This window comes from Hyla sarda, chromosome 1 (genome assembly GCF_029499605.1).
Source record: "Hyla sarda isolate aHylSar1 chromosome 1, aHylSar1.hap1, whole genome shotgun sequence".
NCBI lineage: Eukaryota > Metazoa > Chordata > Amphibia > Anura > Hylidae > Hyla > Hyla sarda.
In genome coordinates, this window is record NC_079189.1 from 184,618,869 (window position 1) to 184,642,756 (window position 23,888).

Genomic DNA, 23,888 nt, shown 5'->3' on the forward strand with positions numbered 1-23,888 from the left:
GCACAGAGGGGGGATTCGAACCTAAGTCCGAACTAGCTCTTCGTCTTGCCTGTACTGTTCCAGTCAAATGTATCTGAACAGGTGGGAAAAAATTATTTTTTTAAATCAACTGGTGTCAAAAAGTTATACAGATTTGTAAGTTACATACATTTAAAGCTCTCAATCGTTCCAGTACTTATCATCTGCGTGCCCTGCGTGCCAAAAAGAGAGGGGGGCTCCAATTGTAGATATAGCAAGCCTAAGAAGTAGCTTGGTCTTAGGTTTGAGCCCCCCTTTGTGCATTTTCTCTTTTTGTCAAAACAACAGGTGCCAAAAAGTTATACAGATTTGTAAGTTACATACATTTAAAGCTCTCAATCGTTCCAGTACTTATCATCTGCGTGCCCTGCGTGCCAAAAAGAGAGGGGGGCTCCAATTGTAGATATAGCAAGCCTAAGAAGTAGCTTGGTCTGAGCCCCCCTTTGTGCATTTTCTCTTTTTGTCAAAACAACTGGTGCCAAAAAGTTATACAGGTTTGTTAGGTCCGAGCCTCCCTTTGTGCATTTTCTCTTTTTGTCAAAACAACTGGTGCCAAAAAGTTATACAGGTTTGTAAGTTACATACATTTAAAGCTCTCAATCATTCCAGTACTTATCATCTGCGTGCCCTGCGTGCCAAAAAGAGAGGGGGGCTCGGATTGTAGATATAGCAAGCCTAAGAAGTAGCTCGGTCTTAGGTCCGAGCCCCCCTTTGTGCATTTTCTCATTTTGTCAAAACAGGCCAAGACCACTGTCATCGTTGCCAGTTTCCAGGTAGCTTTCATGGCCTATTGGTTAGAGCTGCTGCATTGGAGCAAAGAGGTTGTGAATTTGAATCCTGTGAAGACCCTGAGGCTGGCAGCAGAGCAAGGTGATGGAGTGAGAAATCGGAGGATGTTAAGGTAAGTGTGTGTGTGAAGTGGTTGATGGTTGGGCATCCAGAAGGTGATGGAGAAGTGGATGTGATGTGGGTGGGGAGGAAGGTGCTGAGGAAGAAGGTTGTTGGGGTGTGAGTGAGTGGTGGTGGTGGTGGTAGTTGGAGTGAAGGGCTGGAGGCAATGGTGATTGGTAGAAGGGGAGACCATTTTATTGGTATAAATAAAAAAGCAAATAAAAACCCCCACCTTTTTATTTTCAACATCCCACAACAGACACAACACCACTTTTGGTAGATCCACAACCTAGAATACTCCATTCTAGTGGATCACCGTCCACAATGCCCCACAACACTCTCTGACCACTTACCTTGAAAGCCTCCTCTCCTCAGTCCATCGATCTCCTCCAGTCCCACTGCTCTTCAATCTGCTCTCCTTGACATTCGCTTGACTTATTCCATCCATCGATATCTTTCAGTCCCATGATCCATGGCTCTCCAATCCTCCAGTCATCCCAGGTTCTCACGATCAATCTCATTTGACATCTTTCATCATCAGGGTCTTCACAGGATTCAAACTCACAACCTCTGCGCTCCAAGGCAGCAGCTCTAACCACAATGCCATGGGAGCTGTTTGGCAACAAAATGCAGAGACCAAGGTCTTGTCCTGTTTTGGCACACAGAATAACTGCACCATGGAAGGGAAAAGAGGGTTTTGAGGGGGGGGGGAGATTTGAACCTTAGAAGTTCTATAGTTCTTTTCTGCCTGACCACAATGCTCCACCACTGAGCTATTGCTAAAAAATTAGCAATGTCTGTACCTCAACATTGCAAATTTTTTGCAATAAACTACATAGATGAGATATGGTTGAGCTGTAAAGAAAAAATTATGCATTAGCAGGCACTTGGATTTGAACCAAGGACCTCTTGAACCTCTGCGCTCCAGGGTGGCTGCTCATTGACTGGATGAGGCGATTTTCTGCAAGAAACTACATTTGTGGGATATGGTTAAGTTGTAAAGCAAAAAAAATGTGTGTTAGGGGGCACTCGGATTTGAACCAAGGACCTCTTGATCTGCAGTCAAATGCTCTACCACTGAGCTATACCACCGCAACACAAAGCTTTCCAGTGTAAACGCACAGAGGGGGGATTCGAACCTAAGTCCGAACTAGCTCTTCGTCTTGCCTGTACTGTTCCAGTCAAATGTATCTGAACAGGTGGGAAAAAATTATTTTTTTAAATCAACTGGTGTCAAAAAGTTATACAGATTTGTAAGTTACATACATTTAAAGCTCTCAATCGTTCCAGTACTTATCATCTGCGTGCCCTGCGTGCCAAAAAGAGAGGGGGGCTCCAATTGTAGATATAGCAAGCCTAAGAAGTAGCTTGGTCTTAGGTTTGAGCCCCCCTTTGTGCATTTTCTCTTTTTGTCAAAACAACAGGTGCCAAAAAGTTATACAGATTTGTAAGTTACATACATTTAAAGCTCTCAATCGTTCCAGTACTTATCATCTGCGTGCCCTGCGTGCCAAAAAGAGAGGGGGGCTCCAATTGTAGATATAGCAAGCCTAAGAAGTAGCTTGGTCTGAGCCCCCCTTTGTGCATTTTCTCTTTTTGTCAAAACAACTGGTGCCAAAAAGTTATACAGGTTTGTTAGGTCCGAGCCTCCCTTTGTGCATTTTCTCTTTTTGTCAAAACAACTGGTGCCAAAAAGTTATACAGGTTTGTAAGTTACATACATTTAAAGCTCTCAATCATTCCAGTACTTATCATCTGCGTGCCCTGCGTGCCAAAAAGAGAGGGGGGCTCGGATTGTAGATATAGCAAGCCTAAGAAGTAGCTCGGTCTTAGGTCCGAGCCCCCCTTTGTGCATTTTCTCATTTTGTCAAAACAGGCCAAGACCACTGTCATCGTTGCCAGTTTCCAGGTAGCTTTCATGGCCTAGTGGTTAGAGCTGCTGCATTGGAGCTAAGAGGTTGTGAATTCGAATCCTGTGAAGACCCTGAGGCTGGCAGCAGAGCAAGGTGATGGAGTGAGAAATCGGAGGATGTTAAGGTAAGTGTGTGTGTGAAGTGGTTGATGGTTGGGCATCCAGAAGGTGATGGAGAAGTGGATGTGATGTGGGTGGGGAGGAAGGTGCTGAGGAAGAAGGTTGTTGGGGTGTGAGTGAGTGGTGGTGGTGGTGGTGGTGGTGGTGGTAGTTGGAGTGAAGGGCTGGAGGCAATGGTGATTGGTAGATGGGGAGACCATTTTATTGGTATAAATAAAAAAGCAAATAAAATCCCCCACCTTTTTATTTTCAACATCCCACAACAGACACAACACTACTTTTGGTAGATCCACAACCTAGAATCCTCCATTCTAGTGGATCACCGTCCACAATGCCCCACAACACTCTCTGACCACTTACCTTGAGAAAGCCTCCTCTCCTCAGTCCATCGATCTCCTCCAGTCCCACTGCTCTCCAATCTGCTCTCCTTGACATCCGCTTGACTCAGTCCATCCATCGATATCTTTCAGTCCCATGATCCATGGCTCTCCAATCATCCCAGGTTCTCACGATCAATCTCATTTAACATCTTCCATCATCAGGGTCTTCAGAGGATTCGAACTCACAACCTCTGCGCTCCAAGGCAGCAGCTCTAAACACAATGCCAAGGGAGCTGCTTGGCAACAAAATGCAGAGACCAAGGTCTTGTCCTGTTTTGGCACACAGAGTAACTGCACAGAGGAAGGGAGGAGAGGGTTTTGAGGGGGGGGGGGGGGGGAGATTTGAACCTTAGAAGTTCTATAGTTCTTTTCTGCCTGACCACAATGCTCCACCACTGAGCTATTGCTAAAAAATTAGCAATGTCTGTACCTCAACATTGCAATTTTTTTGCAATAAACTACATACATGAGATATGGTTGAGCTGTAAAGAAAAAATTATGCATTAGCAGGCACTTGGATTTGAACCAAGGACCTCTTGAACCTCTGCGCTCCAGGGTGGCTGCTCATTGACTGGATGAGGCGATTTTCTGCAAGAAACTACATTTGTGGGATATGGTTAAGTTGTAAGGCAAAAAAATGTGTGTTAGGGGGCACTCGGATTTGAACCAAGGACCTCTTGACCTGCAGTCAAATGCTCTACCACTGAGCTATACTCCCGCAACACAAAGCTTTCCAGTGTAAACGCACAGAGGGGGGGATTCGAACCTAAGTCCGAACTAGCTCTTCGGCTTGCCTGTACTGTTCCAGTCAAATGTATCTGAACAGGTGGGAACAAATTATTTTTTTAAATCAACTGGTGTCAAAAAGTTATACAGATTTGTAAGTTACATAAATTTAAAGCTCTCAATCGTTCCAGTACTTATCATCTGCGTGCCCTGCATGCCAAAAAGAGAGGGGGGCTCCAATTGTAGATATAGCAAGCCTAAGAAGTAGCTTGGTCTTAGGTTTGAGCCCCCCTTTGTGCATTTTCTCTTTTTGTCAAAACAACTGGTGCCAAAAAGTTATACAGGTTTGTTAGGTTCGAGCCCCCCCTTTGTGCATTTTCTCTTTTTGTCAAAACAACAGGTGCCAAAATGTTATACAGATTTGTAAGTTACATACATTTAAAGCTCTCAATCGTTCCAGTACTTATCATCTGCGTGCCCTGCGTGCCAAAAAGAGAGGGGGGCTCCAATTGTAGATATAGCAAGCCTAAGAAGTAGCTTGGTCTGAGGTCTGAGCGCCCCTTTGTGCATTTTCTCTTTTTGTCAAAACAACTGGTGCCAAAAAGTTATACAGGTTTGTTAGGTCCGAGCCTCCCTTTGTGCTTTTTCTCTTTTTGTCAAAACAACTGGTGCCAAAAAGTTATACAGGTTTGTAAGTTTCATACATTTAAAGCTCTCAATCATTCCAGTACTTATCATCTGCGTGCCCTGCGTGCCAAAAAAGAGGGGGGCTCGGATTGTAGATATAGCAAGCCTAAGAAGTAGCTCGGTCTGAGGTCCGAGCCCCCCTTTGTGCATTTTCTCATTTTGTCAAAACAGGCCAAGACCACTGTCATCGTTGCCAGTTTCCAGTTTCCAGTTTCCAGTTTCCAGTTTCCAGTTTTCAGTTTCCAGTTTTCAGTTTTCAGTTTCCAGTTTCCAGTTTCCAGTTTCCAGTTTCCAGTTTCCAGTTTCCAGTTTCCAGTTTCCAGTTTCCAGTTTCCAGTTTCCAGTTTCCAGTTTCCAGTTTCCAGTTTCCAGTTTCCAGTTTGCTTTCATGGTCTAGTGGTTAGAGCTGCTGCCTTGGAGCAAAGAGGTTGTGAGTTCAAATCCTGTGAAGACCCTGAGGCTGGCAGCAGAGCATGGTGATGGAGTGAGAAATCGGTGGATGTTAAGGTAAGTGTGTGTTTGAAGTGGTTGATGGTTGGGCATCCAGAAGGTGATGGAGAAGTGGGTGGGGAGGAAGGTGCTGAGGAAGAAGGTAGTTGGGGTGTAAGTGAGTGGTGGTGGTGGTAGTTGGAGTGAAGGGCTGGAGGCAATGGTGATAGGTAGAAGGGGAGACCATTTTATTGGTATAAAAAAAAAAAAGCAAATAAAAACCCCCACCTTTATATTTTCAACATCCCACAACAGACACAACACCACTTTTGGTAGATCCACAACCTAGAATCCTCCATTCTAGTGGATCACCGTCCACAATACCCCACAACACTCTCTGACCACTTACCTTGAAAGCCTCCTCTCCTCAGTCCATCGATCTCCTCCGGTCCCACTGCTCTCCAATCTGCTCTCCTTGACATCCGCTTGACTCAGTCCATCCATCGATATCTTTCAGTCCCATGATCCATGGCTCTCCAATCCTCCAGTCATCCCAGGTTCTCACAATCAATCTCATTTAACATCTTCCATCATCAGGGTCTTCACAGGATTCAAACTCACAACCTCTGCGCTCCAAGGCAGCAGCTCTAACCACAATGCCATGGGAGCTGCTTGGCAACAAAATGCAGAGACCAAGGTCTTGTCCTGTTTTGGCACACAGAGTAACTGCACAGAGGAAGGGAGGAGAGGGTTTTGATGGGGGGGGGGAGATTTGAACCTTAGAAGTTCTTTCTTCTACGACATTCGGCAGCACAGAAGGGATATTCCTGGCCTCTTTTATTCCCAGTAGGACCGCCCACCTACAAAAATCTCAAACGAAGATTAACCAACTGGCAACAGACATACCTCATAAGTAGCCAACACACCTGCACGCAATTGTGTTTTTTTCTGTCCTCTTTTCTTCCTGGTAAGCGGTGTTCCACACCCTGTTTTTTTGCCCACCTGTAATACCTTTTTCTTTTCTTTTATTTTTCCTTAGGTTCTGTAAAGAAAGGTTTTTAATTAACACCAGTGTCCCAGCAGTTTGTCTGAGGGCCAATGTGGGAAACCCTGGCCTACCTGGTGTCCTGCCATCCTTACTGGCCCATGTGGGTGACCCGGGTGAGAGTAAGAGGCCTGGTGGCTAAGGCAGAGATGTTATGCCCCCTTCTTTGGATCCAGGATGTTGGGGAGAGCCTGGGGTGCTTTCCCCCGTATAGGCTTCATAACAGGAGGTGTTGGTGCGCTGCTGGGTGTAAGCTGGTGCCGGGAGTTGCGAGTGTTCCCTCCCCCTTCCTCCCCCCTGCGCCGGTAAGTATACCTTCTTTTCTCCTGCAGCCCGCCTGGATGTCCTTCTGCGGCCGCGCCGTGGATCGCAATGACAGTGCGCGTGCGCAGGAGCTGGGTCGTGCCGGAAGTGACGAGTTTCCCGGCGCGACCGGAAGTCGGGCTGTACGGAGTCGGCGGGGAGGAAGGACATTTAAACAGGCAAGAAGCCGGCGTTCGGTCTCCCGGAACGGAGGCAGCCGGACTTCTTGCCTGTAAAGGTAAGTGTGCACACTGTCACCAATGACGATTTTCTGATGCACACTGTCACCAATGATTTATTTTATGGCACACTGTCACCAATGGTGACTGAGGCACACTGTCACCAATGATGACTGAGGCACACTGTCACCAATGATGACTGAGGCACACTGGCACCAATGATGACTGAGGCACACTGTCACCAATGATGACTGAGGCACACTGTCACCAATGACGATGTTCTGATGCACACTGGCACCAATGTTGATATTAAAGCTCTCTGACACCTATGCTTTGTAGGTGCTCTCACCTAGGAGTTTGTGCCCTCTGACACCAATGATGATCAGGGGCACACTGACACCAATTATGGTTAGGTGCACACTGGCACCAATGCTTATCGCACCATTTAACTGCTGGACACTATTATTTTAGCCTGTACTTACATTGAAGTAACCTGACTGCACTAATCTTGGTTAGGACATCAGTATGATCTGTGTACACTGATTTGATGCCTGTTTTTGGGTCCTCTAGCACTGTCTATGTGAATTAACCCCTTAGAGGTCAGGCTGCAGAGTCTAGGTTTTGCTGTACAGAAGGTTTTTAGCCCTAGTAGAGCGTACTTCTTGTGAGGGGGTCTGTCTTGGACTTTGACGTGGTGTTTTGCTTACTCCCTCTGTCTGTATTCCTTCCAGATGTCGAGCCTTTCTACCCCTAGGAAAAGGAAGTCAAAGTCTAAACACAGACTCTGCGTCTCCTGCGAGCAACCGTTGCCTGAGGATCAGAGGGGTGATCTGTGTAGTACCTGCAAGCATCATCTCAGGAAGAAGCCCGCTGGACACAAGTCTCTATGCGTGAGTTGCCTTCAACCTTTACCCCCTAATGCCAGTTCTACTGTGTGTAAGAAGTGTTCTGAGCCTCAGGAGACTGCCGACTTCCTTCAGGAGGCGAAAGGTTTTTTCTCTTGGTTTAAGGAGAGTTTCGGCTCCACCTCTGAGCAGGCCGCTAAGAAATGTAAGCTAAAAGAGAAGAGGCAGTTAGTTGTTAAATCCCCTTCACCGCCTATCACTACTGACACCTCCAGTGTTTCAGAGTCGGATTCAGAGGAAGTCGTTTCTGAAGACTACTATCTCTTCAGGAAAGAGTTTGCTGATAAACTAGTGATTGCAGTGAAGGACATTGTTGAATCATCTAAGGAGAAGGTGGCAGCTCAGGATAAGAATAGTCTTTATTATTTTCCAAAGAAGGTATCCAATGTGTTTGCAGCCCATCCGGTGTTAAAGACAGTGATGGAAAAGGAGTGGAAGAAGCCGGAGCACAGGTTAGAATTGGGGTCCAGGTTTCGTTCAGTTTACAAGCTGGATCCAAATGATTCAGAGAAGTGGGAGAACCCAGCCAAGGTAGACACACCAGTGGCTAAGCTATCTAAGAGTACTCTTCTGCCTGCAGATGATACCTCTATTCTGAAAGACCCTCTAGATAAGAAGATGGATACTCTCCTGAAGCGTACTTATTCTTATACAGCTGCAATGACTAAAGCGGCCTTATCCGCAGTACCAGTTGCTCGGGCCTTAAGAGTCTGGCTCAGTCAGTTGAGCAGGGACATAGAAGAAGGAGTTCCCAGAAGGGAGCTACTGGAGGAAGTCGCCACCCTGAAGGTAGCAGCGGAATTTTCCTGCGATTTCCCGCTAGATGTAACCAGAGTCTGCGCTAAGAATCTTGCAGTTTTAAATTCTGCCAGAAGAATTGTTTTTCTTAAGCCTTGGCCGGGCGAGACCTCTTCAAAGATTAATTTTTGTGCCCTTCCCTTCGAGCCGGGTTTCCTGATAGGCTCCCAGTTAGAGGATATTTTAGCTCCAGGCAAGGAGACGAAGGAGTTAAAATTTCCTTTCTCAGAAAAGAAGAAGTCCTTTCGTCCCTTCAGGGTCAGGAGGTCTTTTTACAAGAGAAGATCCTTTCAGGACAGAAGATCCACTCGTCGCTTCCAGAACAGCAACAAAAGAGGGAAGCAGACGCAGTCCAAACAACCCAGGTCAGAGTTCTGACGCCAGGCTCCGGGATACTGTAGGGGGCAGGCTGCTGAGACATCAAGCAGCCTGGCAGAAGATTACAACAGACAGCTGGGTCTTAGAAATTATCTCTATAGGTTACAGCCTAAATTTCCTGGAGTGTCCTCCAGAAAAGTTTCTCTTGAACAAGAGCGATGGGGTTATGCAGTCTCTCCTACAGGAATTCTTGATGAAGGATGCCCTGGAGCCAGTTCCGGTGAACCAACTAGGACAGGGGGTGTACTCCCCGATCTTTCCTGTCCCAAAGCCAGGCGGCAGATGGAGGCTCATAATCGACTTGCGATACCTAAATCGATTTTTAAAAAGAGAAAAGTTTCGCATGGACAACATAAGATCCGCCACCACTTTACTCCAGAAGGACGACTGGATGATTACCTTAGATCTCATGGACGCCTATTTACATGTCCCGATAAACCTCGAGTCAAGAAAATACCTCAGACTCGCAGTCGTCCATCATGGAAAGGTGGAACATTTTCAATTCCGCGCTTTACCCTTCGGCCTGTCTTCATCCCCAAGAGTATTCACGAAGGTAGCAGTAGTCATTGTAGCAGCCCTAAGACTACAGGGAGTCCAGATCGTGCCTTATTTAGACGATTGGCTGCTCGTTGCAACGTCTCAAGATCTTCTACTACATCATCTGCAGAGGACTCTGAATCTCCTCCAAGAGTGTGGTTTTCTTCTCAACAAAGAAAAATCAGACCTCGTGCCTGCAAGACGGAAGAAATTCCTAGGCCTCATTTTGGATTCGTCCGCAGAGAGAGTCCTCCTGCCACTGGACAAACAGATGAGGATTATACAATCTGTCACAGATCTGATTCAGACGCCGGTGATGCAGATAAGAACAGCGATGAAAGTTTTAGGACTGATGACTGCTGCCATAGAGGCAGTACCATGGGCCAAGGCCCACATGAGAGAACTCCAGACAGAGATTTTGCAGGTTTGGGATCGTCGTCCAGAAAACCTTTCAGCCCCGCTGTGTCTCTCACCTCACACACGATCAACTCTTCACTGGTGGTTAGACAAGGAGAATTTGTCACGAGGCAACTGCTTCAGACTACAAGATCAGTCTATAATTACAACAGACGCCTCAAAGTTCGGCTGGGGAGCGCATTACAACGGTCAGTGGATCCAAAAATCCTGGTCTCCAAGAGAAAGACTGTTCTCCTCAAACCTGAGGGAGCTAAGAGCAATAAGATTAGCAGTGATGCATTTTACTCCCCTTGTCAAGGACACTCCAGTGCTGGTCCAGTCGGACAACTCAGTCTCAGTACATTACTTGCGGAAACAAGGTGGAACAAGGTCTCAGGCTCTGCAAAACGAGTGCAGCATGCTCATGAACTGGGCCGAACACCATCTCGCCTCGCTCTCGGCGATCCACATAAAAGGGGAGCTGAACTACCAGGCAGATTTCCTGAGCAGGTACACCTTGAACCCCAACGAGTGGGAGCTGAACCCGAAGTACTTCTCCCAAATCATTCTGAGGTGGGGATGTCCCCAATGGGACCTCATGGCTACCCGACAGAACAGGAAGTTGATGAAGTTCTGTTCCTTGTACAAGATAGATCAACCAGATCATCTGGATGCTCTGACCATGAGCTGGAGGGGGCTTCATGTATTTCTGTTTCCTCCAATCCCTCTCATGAGCCGTGTCTTGAACAAGATCATCCTGGACAGACCGACAGTACTACTTATAGCCCCTTTCTGGCCTCGCAGGGATTGGTTCCCGCTTCTGCTTCGACTGTCAGAAGGCAATTTCTGGAAGTTCCCTCTACACGAAGATCTACTTCTCCAGAGAGGTTTTTTCCATCAACATCTAGAGCGCTTACATCTGACTGTGTGGAGTTTGAAAGGAGAAAATTTAGAGACAGCGGCCTGTCTGAAGAAGTCATAGACACTCTTCTATCAGCTCGCAAGCCATCTACTAACCAGCTATACTCTAGAGTATGGAGAAGATTTTTATCCTGGAAGGCTGAGAAAGGGGACCCAGAGATCTCGCTTCCAGTGGTGCTGCAATTCTTGCAGGACGGCTATTTGAAAGGGTTGAAGCCCAATACACTCAGAGTTCATGTAACAGCTATTAACTCTTTTACAGATGGTCGATTTGCCAACCAACCCTTGATCTCCAGATTCTTTAAAGCTCTAAAGAACCTTAGACCGACTGTCAAGACTCCAGTTGCCATTTGGGACTTGCCACTAGTCCTGAAGAGTCTCACAGGGGCACCCTTCGAACCGATCGCTGAAGCAGATATCAAGTGGGTCTCTTGCAAAGCTTTGTTCTTGGTGGCAATCACGTCTGCTAAACGTCTTGGAGAATTACAGGCCCTGTCTTCCAAGTCTCCCTACATCAAGTTCACACAGAGTGGAGTTCTGCTCAGTACTGTTCCCTCCTTTGTTCCCAAGGTCGCTTCAGAAGTCAACGTCAACAGAGAAGTTTTTTTGCCAAATTTTTGCCCCCCTGAAGATGAAGATAATCTTCAATCTCTAGATGTGAAGAGCACTCTGTTAAACTATCTCTCCAGAGTAGAAGGTTTCCGTAGGGACGAAAATTTATTTGTACAGTTTGGAGGACCAAGAAAGGGGTGTAAAGCGGCAAAGGATACACTGGCAAGATGGATAAAATCCACAATCATAGAAGCTTACAGGTTGGAGAATTTAGAGCCGCCTTTTCCTTTGAAAGCCCATTCAACTCGTGCTACGGCGACTTCGTGGGCTGAGAGAGCGCAAGTGCCGCTGAATGACATCTGCAATGCTGCTTCGTGGTCAACTTCATCCACATTTATCAAGCATTATCGGCTCGACATCCAGGCACAGAGTCCAGCCTTCAGTTCGGGGGTTTTGTCTGCTGCATTACAAGATTGAACCCCCCCCTTTTTTGTTGTTATTAGCTGCTAGCGAGCATCCCTTCTGTGCTGCCGAATGTCGTAGAAGAAAGTGAAAATTGTATACTTACCGTAATTTTGCTTTCTTCAAGACAGAAGGCAGCACATATAACCCTCCCAATAAATTTAATTTGTGCAACCAGAAAAGAGTCTAGTCATTTACACAATTGCGTGCAGGTGTGTTGGCTACTTATGAGGTATGTCTGTTGCCAGTTGGTTAATCTTCGTTTGAGTTTTTTGTAGGTGGGCGGTCCTACTGGGAATAAAAGAGGCCGGGAATATCCCTTCTGTGCTGCCTTCTGTCTTGAAGAAAGCAAAATTACGGTAAGTATACAATTTTCACTATAGTTCTTTTCTGCCTGACCACAATGCTCCACCACTGAGCTATTGCTAAAAAATTAGCATTGTCTGTACCTCAACATTGCAATTTTTTTGCAATAAACTACATACATGAGATATGGTTGAGCTGTAAAGAAAAAATTATGCATTAGCAGGCACTTGGATTTGAACCAAGGACCTCTTGAACCTCTGCGCTCCAGGGTGGCTGCTCATTGACTGGATGAGGCGATTTTCTGTAAGAAACTACTTTTGTGGGATATGGTTAAGTTGTAAAGCAAAAATATGCGTGTTAGGGGGCACTCGGATTTGAAGCAAGGACCTCTTGAGCTGCAGTCAAATGCTCTACCACTGAGCTATACCCCTGCAACACAAAGCTTTCCAGTGTAAACGCACAGAGGGGGGGATTCGAACCTAAGTCCGAACTAGCTCTTCGGCTTGCCTGTACTGTTCCAGTCAAATGTATCTGAACAGGTGGGAAAAAATTATTTTTTTAAATCAACTGGTGCCAAAAAGTTATACAGGTTTGTAAGTTACATACCTTTAAAGCTCTCAATCATTCCAGTACTTATCATCTGCGTGCCCTGCGTGCCAAAAAGAGAGGGGGGCTCGGATTGTAGATATAGCAAGCCTAAGAAGTAGCTCGGTCTGAGGTCCGAGCCCCCCTTTGTGCATTTTCTCTTTTTGTCAAAACAACTGGTGCCAAAAAGTTATACAGGTTTGTTAGGTCCGAGCCTCCCTTTGTGCATTTTCTCTTTTTGTCAAAACAACTGGTGCCAAAAAGTTATACAGGTTTGTAAGTTACATACATTTAAAGCTCTCAATCATTCCAGTACTTATCATCTGCGTGCCCTGCGTGCCAAAAAAGAGGGGGGCTCGGATTGTAGATATAGCAAGCCTAAGAAGTAGCTCGGTCTGAGGTCCGAGCCCCCCTTTGTGCATTTTCTCATTTTGTCAAAACAGGCCAAGACCACTGTCATCGTTGCCAGTTTCCATGTAGCTTTCATGGTCTAGTGGTTAGAGCTGCTGTTTTGGAGCAAAGAGGTTGTGAGTTCAAATCCTGTGAAGACCCTGAGGCTGGCAGCAGAGCATGGTGATGGAGTGAGAAATCGGTGGATGTTAAGGTAAGTGTGTGTGTGTGAAGTGGTTGATGGTTGGGCATCCAGAAGGTGATGGAGAAGTGGATGTGATTAGTGTTGCTCACGAATATTCGCAATTCGAATATTATTCGCGAATATCGCATATTCGCGAATTCGCAAATTTCGCGAATATAGCGTTATATATTCGTAATTACGAATATTCGTTTTTTTTTTTTTTTTTTTTTGTCTTTTTTCTTCACAGTACACATCACAGTGATCATCCCTCTCTGCTTCCAGCTTGTGTGGTGTAAAGAAGGCTGTAATACTACTGTGTGAGACTGGCGTGCGGAAATTCGCATATGCGAAAATTAGCATATGCTAATTTTCGCATATGCGAATTTTCGCGTATGTTAATTTTGTATATGCTAATATTCACATATGTTAATTTTCGTATACGCGAATTTTCGTATATGCGAAAATAAAACGAGAATATAACGAATGTGCGAATATTCGCGAATATATGACGAATATTCGTCCATATATTCGCGAATATTCGCGAATTCGAATATGGCCTATGCCGCTCAACACTAGATGTGATGTGGGTAGGGAGTAAGGTGCTGAGGAAGAAGGTTGTTGGGGTGTGAGTGAGTGGTGGTAGTTGGAGTGAAGGGCTGGAGGCAATGGTGATTGGTAGAAGGGGAGACCATTTTATTGGTATAAATAAAAAAGCAAATAAAAACCCCCACCTTTTTATTTTCAACATCCCACAACAGACACAACACCACTTTTGGTAGAATCCTCCATTCTAGTGGATCACCGTCCACAATGCCCCAAAACACTCTCTGACCACTTACCTTGAAAGCGTCCTCTCCTCAGTCCATCGATCTCCTCCAGTCCCACTGCTCTCCAATCTGCTCTCCTTGACATCTGCTTGACTCAGTCCATCCATCGATATCTTTCAGTCCCATGATCCATGGCTCTCCAATCCTCCAGTCATCCCATGTTCTCACGATCAATCTCATTTAACATCTTCCATCATCAGGGTCTTCACAGGATTCAAACTCACAACCTCTGCGCTCCAAGGCAGCAGCTCTAACCACAATGCCATGGGAGCTGCTTGGCAACAAATTGCAGAGACCAAGGTCTTGTCCTGTTTTGGCACACAGAGTAACTGCACAGAGGAAGGGAGGAGAGGGTTTTGAGGGGGGGGGGGGAGATTTGAACCTTAGAAGTTCTATAGTTCTTTTCTGCCTGACCACAATGCTCCACCACTGAGCTATTGCTAAAAAATTAGCAATGTCTGTACCTCAACATTGCAAATTTTTTGCAATAAATTACATACATGAGAAATGGTTGAGCTGTAAAGAAAAAAATATGCATTAGCAGGCACTTGGATTTGAACCAAGGACCTCTTGAACCTCTGCGCTCCAGGGTGGCTGCTCATTGACTGGATGAGGTGATTTTCTGCAAGAAACTACATTTGTGGGATATGGTTAAGTTGTAAAGCAAAAAAATTTGTGCTAGGGGGCACTCGGATTTGAACCAAGGACCTCTTGATCTGCAGTCAAATGCTCTACCACTGAGCTATACCCCCGCAACACAAACCTTTCCAGTGTAAACGCACAGATGGGGGATTCGAACCTACGCGTGCCAAAAAGAGAGGGGGGCTCCAATTGTAGATATAGCAAGCCTAAGAAGTAGCTTGGTCTGAGGTCTGAGCCCCCCTTTGTGCATTTTCTCTTTTTGTCAAAACAACTGGTGCCAAAAAGTTATACAGGTTTGTTAGGTCCGAGCCTCCCTTTGTGCATTTTCTCTTTTTGTCAAAACAACTGGTGCCAAAAAGTTATACAGGTTTGTAATTTACATACATTTAAAGCTCTCAATCATTCCAGTACTTATCATCTGCGTGCCCTGCGTGCCAAAAAGAGAGGGGGGCTCGGATTGTAGATATAGCAAGCCTAAGAAGTAGCTCGGTCTGAGGTCCGAGCCCCCCTTTGTGCATTTTCTCTTTTTGTCAAAACAACAGGTGCCAAAAAGTTATACAGATTTGTAAGTTACATACATTTAAAGCTCTCAATCGTTCCAGTACTCATCATCTGCATGCCCTGCGTGCCAAAAAGAGAGGGGGGCTCCAATTGTAAATATAGCAAGCCTAAGAAGTAGCTTGGTCTGAGGTCTGAGCCCCCCTTTGTGCATTTTCTCTTTTTGTCAAAACAACTGGTGCCAAAAAGTTATACAGGTTTGTTAGGTCCGAGCCTCCCTTTGTGCATTTTCTCTTTTTGTCAAAACAACTGGTGCCAAAAAGTTATACAGGTTTGTAAGTTACATACATTTAAAGCTCTCAATCATTCCAGTACTTATCATCTGCGTGCCCTGCGTGCCAAAAAGAGAGGGGGGCTCGGATTGTAGATATAGCAAGCCTAAGAAGTAGCTCGGTCTGAGGTCCGAGCCCCCCTTTGTGCATTTTCTCATTTTGTTAAAACAGGCCAAGACCACTGTCATCGTTGCCAGTTGCCAGTTGCCAGTTGCCAGTTGCCAGTTGCCAGTTGCCAGTTGTTTCCAGTTTCCAGTTTCCAGTTTCCAGTTTCCAGTTTCCAGTTTCCAGTTTCCAGTTTCCAGTTTCCAGGTAGCTTTCATGGTCTAGTGGTTAGAGCTGCTGCCTTGGAGCAAAGAGGTTGTGAGTTCAAATCCTGTGAAGACCCTGAGGCTGGCAGCAGAGCATGGTGATGGAGTGAGAAATCGGTGGATGTTAAGGTAAGTGTGTGTGTGAAGTGGTTGATGGTTGGGCATCCAGAAGGTGATGGAGAAGTGGATGTGATGTGATGTGGGTGGGGAGGAAGGTGCTGAGGAAGAAGGTAGTTGGGGTGTTAGTGAGTGGTGGTGGTAGTTGGAGTGAAGGACTGGAGGCAATGGTGATTGGTAGAAGGGGAGACCATTTTATTGGTATAAAAAAAAAAAAAAGCTAATAAAACCCCCCACCTTTTTATTTTCAACATCCCACATGCTTCAACAGACACAACACCACTTTTGGTAGATGCACAACCTAGAATCCTCCATTCAAGTGGATCACCATGCACAATGCCTCACAACACTCTCTGACCATTTACCTTGAAAGACTCTTCTCCTCAGTCCATCGATCTCCTCCAGTCCCACTGCTCTCCAATCTGCTCTCCTTGACATCCGCTTGACTCAGTCCATCCATCGATATCTTTCAGTCCCATGATCCATGGCTCTCCAATCCTCCAGTCATCCCAGGATCTCACAATCAATCTCATTTAACATCTTCCATCATCAGCGTCTTCACAGGATTCAAACTCACAACATCTGCGCTCTAAGGCAGCAGCTCTAACCACAATGCCATGGGAGCTGCTTGGCAACAAAATGCAGAGACCAAGGTTTTGTCCTGTTTTGGCACACAGAGTAACTGCACAGAGGAAAGGAGGAGAGGGTTTTGAGGGGGGGGGGGGGAGATTTGAACCTTAGAAGTTCTATAGTTCTTTTCTGCCTGACCACAATGCTCCACCACTGAGCTATTGCTAAAAAATTAGCAATGTCTGTACCTCAACATTGCAAATTTTTTGCAATAAACTACATACATGAGATATGGTTGAGCTGTAAAGAAAAAATTATGCATTAGCAGGCACTTGGATTTGAACCAAGGACCTCTTGAACCTCTGCGCTCCAGGGTGGCTGCTCATTGACTGGATGAGGCGGTTTTCTGCAAGAAACTACATTTGTGGGATATGGTTAAGTTGTAAAGCAAAAAAATGTGTGTTAGGGGGCACTCGGATTTGAACCAAGGACCTCTTGATCTGCAGTCAAATGCTCTACCACTGAGCTATACCCCCGCAACACAAAGCTTTCCAGTGTAAACGCACAGAGGGGGGGATTCGAACCTAAGTCCGAACTAGCTCTTCGGCTTGCCTGTACTGTTCCAGTCAAATGTATCTGAACAGGTGGGAACAAATTATTTTTTTAAATCAACTGGTGTCAAAAAGTTATACAGATTTGTAAGTTACATACATTTAAAGCTCTCAATCGTTCCAGTACTTATCATCTGCGTGCCCTGCATGCCAAAAAGAGAGGGGGGCTCCAATTGTAGATATAGCAAGCCTAAGAAGTAGCTTGGTCTTAGGTTTGAGCCCCCCTTTGTGCATTTTCTCTTTTTGTCAAAACAACTGGTGCCAAAAAGTTATACAGGTTTGTTAGGTTCGAGCCCCCCCTTTGTGCATTTTCTCTTTTTGTCAAAACAACAGGTGCCAAAAAGTTATACAGATTTGGAAGTTACATACATTTAAAGCTCTCAATCGTTCCAGTACTTATCATCTGCGTGCCCTGCATGCCAAAAAGAGAGGGGGGCTCCAATTGTAGATATAGCAAGCCTAAGAAGTAGCTTGGTCTTAGGTTTGAGCCCCCCTTTGTGCATTTTCTCTTTTTGTCAAAACAACTGGTGCCAAAAAGTTATACAGGTTTGTTAGGTTCGAGCCCCCCCTTTGTGCATTTTCTCTTTTTGTCAAAACAACTGGTGCCAAAAAGTTATACAGGTTTGTAAGTTACATAGTTACATAGTTAGTACGGTCGAAAAAAGACATATGTCCATCAAGTTCAACCAGGGAATTAAGGGGTAGGGGTGTGGCGCGATATTGGGGAAGGGATGAGATTTTATACTTCTTCATAAGCATTAATCTTATTTTGTTTTAGGAATGTATCTAATCCTGTTTTAAAGCTGTTAATTGTTCCTGCTGTGACCAGTTACTGAGGTAGACCGTTCCATAAATTCACAGTCCTCACGGTAAAGAAGGCGTGTCGCCCCTTGAGACTAAACTTTTTCTTCTCCAGACGGAGGGAGTGCCCCCTCGTCCTTTGGGGGGGTTTAACCTGGAACAGTTTTTCTCCATATTTTTTGTATGGGCCATTAGTATACTTATATCCGTTTATCATATCCCCCCTTAAACGTCTCTTCTCAAGACTAAACAATTGTAACTCCTTTAATCGCTCCTCATAGCTAAGATGTTCCATGCCCCATATTAGTTTAGTCGCGCGTCTCTGCACCCTTTCCAACTCCGCAGTGTCCCTTTTATGGACAGGTGCCCAAAACTGAACAGCATATTCCAGGTAAGGCCGTACCAATGATTTATAAAGGGGGAGTATTATGTCCCTGTCCCTTGAGTCCATGCCTCTTTTGATACATGACAATATCCTGCCGGCTTTGGAAGCAGCAGCCTGACATTGCATGCTATTCTGTAGTCTGTGATCTACAAGTACACCCAGATCCTTCTCTACCAGTGACTCTGCCAGTTTAATCCCCCCTAAGACATACGATGCATGCAGGTTATTAGTACCCAGATGCATAACTTTACATTTATCCACATTGAACCTCATTTGCCAAGTGGATGCCCAGACACTTAGTCTATCCAAGTCATCTTGTAACTTATGCACATCCTCTATAGACTGTACCGTGCTACAAAGCTTGGTGTCATCTGCAAAGATAGAAACAGAGCTGTTAATACCATCCTCTATATCATTGATAAATAAATTAAACAACAGCGGTCCCAGTACTGAACCTTGGGGTACACCACTAATAACCGGGGATCAATCAGAGTACGAATCATTGACCACCACTCTCTGGGTACGATCCATGAGCCAGTGTTCAATCCAGTTGCAAACTAAAATTTCCAAACCCAAAGACCTTAACTTACCTGTCAGACGTCTATGAGGGACAGTATCAAACGCTTTAGCAAAATCCAGAAACACTATATCCACAGCCATTCCTCTGTCAAGGCTTCTACTCACCTCTTCATAAAAGCAAATTAGATTGGTTTGACAACTTCTATCCTTAGTAAACACATGCTGGCTATCACTTATAATACAATTATCCCCTATGTATTCCTGTATGTAATCCCTTATAAGTCCTTCAAACAATTTACCCACAATGCACGTTAAACTTACCGGTCTATAGTTTCCTGGGGAAGACCTAGAGCCCTTTTTGAAGATTGGTACCACATTCGCCTTGCGCCAGTCCCTTGGCACAATACCAGACACCAGAGAATCTCTAAATATCATGAACAGGGGTACAGATATTACTGAACTTACCTCTCTAAGAACTCTTGGGTGTAGTCCATCCGGTCCTGGGGATTTGCTTACATTTATATCACTTAACTTACCTTGTACCATCTCTACATTAAGCCAGTTCAGTACATTACATGATGTGTTACCAGCACTGACCTGGCCAATGTCAGCTCCTTCTTCCATAGTGTATACAGAACTAAAGAACCCATTCAGTAGCTCCGCCTTCTCTTGATCGCCTGTGACAACCTCCCCATTATCATTATTAAGGGGTCCTACATGCTCTGTCCTTGTTTTTTTTGCATTAATATATCTAAAAAAATATTTAGGATTAGTTTTGCTTTCTTTGGCCACCTGTCTCTCATTTTGAATTTTTGCTGTTTTTATTACATTTTTACAGATTTTATTAAGCTCCTTGTACTGTTTAAATGTTATCGCTGACCCATCAGATTTGTATTTTTTGAAGGCTATTTTTTTGTTGTTTATTGCTCTTTTAACATCATGTGTCAGCCATGTAGGATTTAGTTTTAATCGTTTATATTTGTTCCCCTTTGGTATATATTTAGCTATATAGTTATTTAGAGTTGATTTAAAGATGTCCCATTTACCTTCTGTATCAGTATTTGACAACACATCCCCCCAGTCTATGTCCTGTAGTGCAGCCCTCAGCCCAGGGAAATTTGCCTTTTTAAAGTTATATGTTTTTGCCTTCCCCGCCTGTCTTTGTTTTCTACATTTTAAGTCAAAAGTAACTATATTGTGGTCGCTATTACCAAGGTTTTCCCGCACAGTTACATTACCAACCAGCTCTGCATTGTTGGAAATGATCAGATCCAACAAGGCATCACTTCTTGTTGGGTCCTCCACAAACTGGCCCATAAAATTATCCTGCAATAAATTTAGGAATTGTCGCCCCTTTGTAGTTTTAGCCAACCCCGGACCCCAATCTATATCTGGATAGTTAAAATCTCCCATTATTACCACTGTACCTGCCCGGGCGGCCCTCTCTATTTGTTTATGAAGCCGAACTTCTATCTCTTCAGTGATATTAGGGGGTCTGTAGATTACACCAAATACTATTTTTTCAGTATTTCCCTTCTTTTGTAATTCTACCCACAATGATTCCACATCCTCAGAATCATCACACACTATGGCATCGTTCACACTGACTTTCATACCACTTCTTACATACAGACAGACTCCACCACCTTTTCTGTTCATTCTATCCTTGCGAAACAATGTAAACCCCTGCAGATTAACCGCCCAGTCATGCGAGGAGTCCAGCCATGTCTCAGTGACCCCAACTATATCAATATGTTCCTCCAGTATCAAGTTACATACAAGTTACATACATCCAGTATCAAGTTACATACATTTAAAGCTCTCAATCATTCCAGTACTTCCAGGGAGGAAGGTGCTGAGGAAGAAGGTAGTTGGGGTGTGAGTGGGTGGTGGTGGTAGTTGGAGTGAAGGCAATGGTGATTGGTAAAAGGGGAGACCATTTTATTGGTATAAAAAAAAAGCAAATAAAACCCCCAACCTTTTTATTTTCAACATCCCACATGCTTCAACAGACACAACACCACTTTTGGTAGATCCACAACCTAGAATCCTCCATTCTAGTGGATCACCATCCACAATGCCCCACAACACTCTCTGACCACTTACCTTGAAAGCCTCCTCTCCTCAGTCCATCGATCTCCTCCAGTCCCACTGCTCTCCAATCTGCTCTCCTTGACATCCGCTTGACTCAGTCAATCCATCGATATCTTTCAGTCCCATCATCCATGGCTCTCCGATCCTCCAGTCATCCCAGGTTCTCACAATCAATCTCATTTAACATCTTCCATCATCAGGATCTTCACAGGATTCGAACTCACAACCTCTGCACTCCAAGGCAGCAGCTCTAACCACAATGCCATGGGAGCTGCTTGGCAACAAAATGCAGAGACCAAGGTCTTGTCCTGTTTTGGCACACAGAGTAACTGCACAGAGGAAGAGAGGAGAGGGTCTTGAGGGGGGGGGGAGATTTGAACCTTAGAAGTTCTATAGTTCTTTTCTGCCTGACCACAATGCTCCACCACTGAGCTATTGCTAAAAAATTAGCAATATCTGTACCTCAACATTGCAAATTTTTTGCAATAAACTACATACATGAGATATGGTTGAGCTGTAAAGAAAAAAATATGCATTAGCAGGCACTTGGTTTTGAACCAAGGACCTCTTGAACCTCTGCGCTCCAGGGTGGCTGCTCATTGACTGGATGAGGCGATTTTCTGCAAGAAATTACATTTGTGGGATATGGTTAAGTTGTAAAGCAAAAAAAATGTGTGTTAGGGGGCACTCGGATTTGAACCAAGGACCTCTTGATCTACAGTCAAATGCTCTACCACTGAGCTATACCCCCGCAACACAAAGCTTTCCAGTGTAAACCCACAGAGGGGGGGATTCGAACCTAAGTCCGAACTAGCTCTTCGGCTTGCCTGTACTGTTCCAGTCAAATGTATCTGAACAGGTGGGAAAAAATTATTTTTTTAAATCAACTGGTGTCAAAAAGTTATACAGATTTGTAAGTTACATACATTTAAAGCTCTCAATCGTTCCAGTACTTATCATCTGCTTGCCCTGCATGCCAAAAAGAGAGGGGGGCTCCAATTGTAGATATAGCAAGCCTAAGAAGTAGCTTGGTCTTAGGTTTGAGCCCCCCTTTGTGCATTTTCTCTTTTTGCCAAAACAACTGTTGCCAAAAAAGGAAAACAGGTTTGTTAGGTTCGAGCCCCCCCTTTGTGCATTTTCTCTTTTTGTCAAAACAACTGGTGCCAAAAAGTTATACAGGTTTGTAAGTTACATACATTTAAAGCTCTCAATCATTCCAGTACTTATCATCTGCGTGCCCTGCGTGCCAAAAAGAGAGGGGGGCTCGGATTGTAGATATAGCAAGCCTAAGAAGTAGCTCGGTCTGAGGGCCGAGCCCCCCTTTGTGCATTTTCTTATTTTGTGAAAACAGGCCAAGACCACTGTCATCGTCATCGTCATCGTCATCATCGTCATCATCGTCATCATCGTCATCATCATCATCATCATCATCGTCATCGTTACCAGTTTCCAGGTAGCTTTCATGGTCTAGTGGTTAGAGCTGCTGCCTTGGAGCAAAGAGGTTGTGAGTTCAAATCCTGTGAAGACCCTGAGGCTGGCAGCAGAGCATGGTGATGGAGTGAGAAATCGGTGGATGGTAAGTGTGTGTGTGAAGTGGTTGATGGTTGGGCATCGAAAAGTGGGTGGGGAGGAAGGTGCTGAGGAAGAAGGTAGTTGGGGTGTGAGTGAGTGCTGGTGGTAGTTGGAGTGAAAGGCTGGAGGCAATGGTGATTGGTAGAAGGGGAGACCATTTTATTGGTATAAAAAAAAGCAAATAAAAACCCCCACCTTTTTACTTTCAACATCCCACAACAGACACAACACCACTTTTAGTAGATCCACAACCTAGATTCCTCCATTCTAGTGGATCACCGTCCACAATGCCCCACAACACTCTCTGACCACTTACCTTGAAAGCCTCCTCTCCTCAGTCCATCGATCTCCTCCAGTCCCACTGCTCTCCAATCTGCTCTCCTTGACATCCGCTTGACTCAGTCCATCCATCAATATCTTTCAGTCCCATGATCCATGGCTCTCCAATCCTCCAGTCATCCCAGGTTCTCACGATCAATCTCATTTGACATCTTTCATCATCAGGGTCTTCACAGGATTCAAACTCACAACCTCTGCGCTCCAAGGCAGCAGCTCTAACCACAATGCCATGGGAGCTGCTTGGCAACAAAATGCAGAGACCAAGGTCTTGTCCTGTTTTGGCACACAGAGTAACTGCACCATGGAAGGGAGGAGAGGGTTTTGAGGGGGGGGGGGGGGGAGATTTGAACCTTAGAAGTTCTATAGTTCTTTTCTGCCTGACCACAATGCTCCACCACTGAGCTATTGCTAAAAAATTAGCAATGTCTGTACCTCAACATTGCAAATTTTTTGCAATAAACTACATAGATGAGATATGGTTGAGCTGTAAAGAAAAAATTATGCATTAGCAGGCACTTGGATTTGAACCAAGGACCTCTTGAACCTCTGCACTCCAGGGTGGCTGCTCATTGACTGGATGAGGCGATTTTCTGCAAGAAACTACATTTGAGGGATATGGTTAAGTTGTAAAGCAAAAAAAATGTGTGTTAGGGGGCACTCGGATTTGAACCAAGGACCTCTTGATCTGCAGTCAAATGCTCTACCACTGAACTATACCACCGCAACACAAAGCTTTCCAGTGTAAACGCACAGAGGGGGGATTCGAACCTAAGTCCGAACTAGCTCTTCGTCTTGCCTGTACTGTTCCAGTCAAATGTATCTGAATAGGTGGGAAAAAATTATTTTTTTAAATCAACTGGTGTCAAAAAGTTACACAGATTTGTAAGTTACATACATTTAAAGCTCTCAATCGTTCCAGTACTTATCATCTGCGTGCCCTGCGTGCCAAAAAGAGAGGGGGGCTCCAATTGTAGATATAGCAAGCCTAAGAAGTAGCTTGGTCTTAGATTTGAGCCCCCCTTTGTGCATTTTCTCTTTTTGTCAAAACAACTGGTGCCAAAAAGGTATACAGGTTTGTTAGGTTCGAGCCCCCCCTTTGTGCATTTTCTCTTTTTGTCAAAACAATAGGTGCCAAAAAGTTATACAGATTTGTAAGTTACATACAT

The 23,888-nt window shown here is 44.9% G+C and overlaps 4 non-coding genes across 4 annotated transcripts; all 4 read right to left on the reverse strand.

Moving 5' to 3' along the window:
- Positions 1–1,929: 1,929 nt before the first annotated feature.
- TRNAC-GCA (transfer RNA cysteine (anticodon GCA)) lies at positions 1,930–2,001 on the reverse strand. The gene has a single exon. It is a non-coding gene; the product is annotated as a tRNA-Cys (tRNA).
- A 12,610-nt stretch (positions 2,002–14,611) lies between these two features.
- On the reverse strand, positions 14,612–14,683 carry TRNAC-GCA (transfer RNA cysteine (anticodon GCA)). Its single transcript has one exon. It is a non-coding gene; the product is annotated as a tRNA-Cys (tRNA).
- A 2,182-nt stretch (positions 14,684–16,865) lies between these two features.
- TRNAC-GCA (transfer RNA cysteine (anticodon GCA)) lies at positions 16,866–16,937 on the reverse strand. Its single transcript has one exon. It is a non-coding gene; the product is annotated as a tRNA-Cys (tRNA).
- A 4,553-nt stretch (positions 16,938–21,490) lies between these two features.
- On the reverse strand, positions 21,491–21,562 carry TRNAY-GUA (transfer RNA tyrosine (anticodon GUA)). Its single transcript has one exon. It is a non-coding gene; the product is annotated as a tRNA-Tyr (tRNA).
- Positions 21,563–23,888: the final 2,326 nt, after the last annotated feature.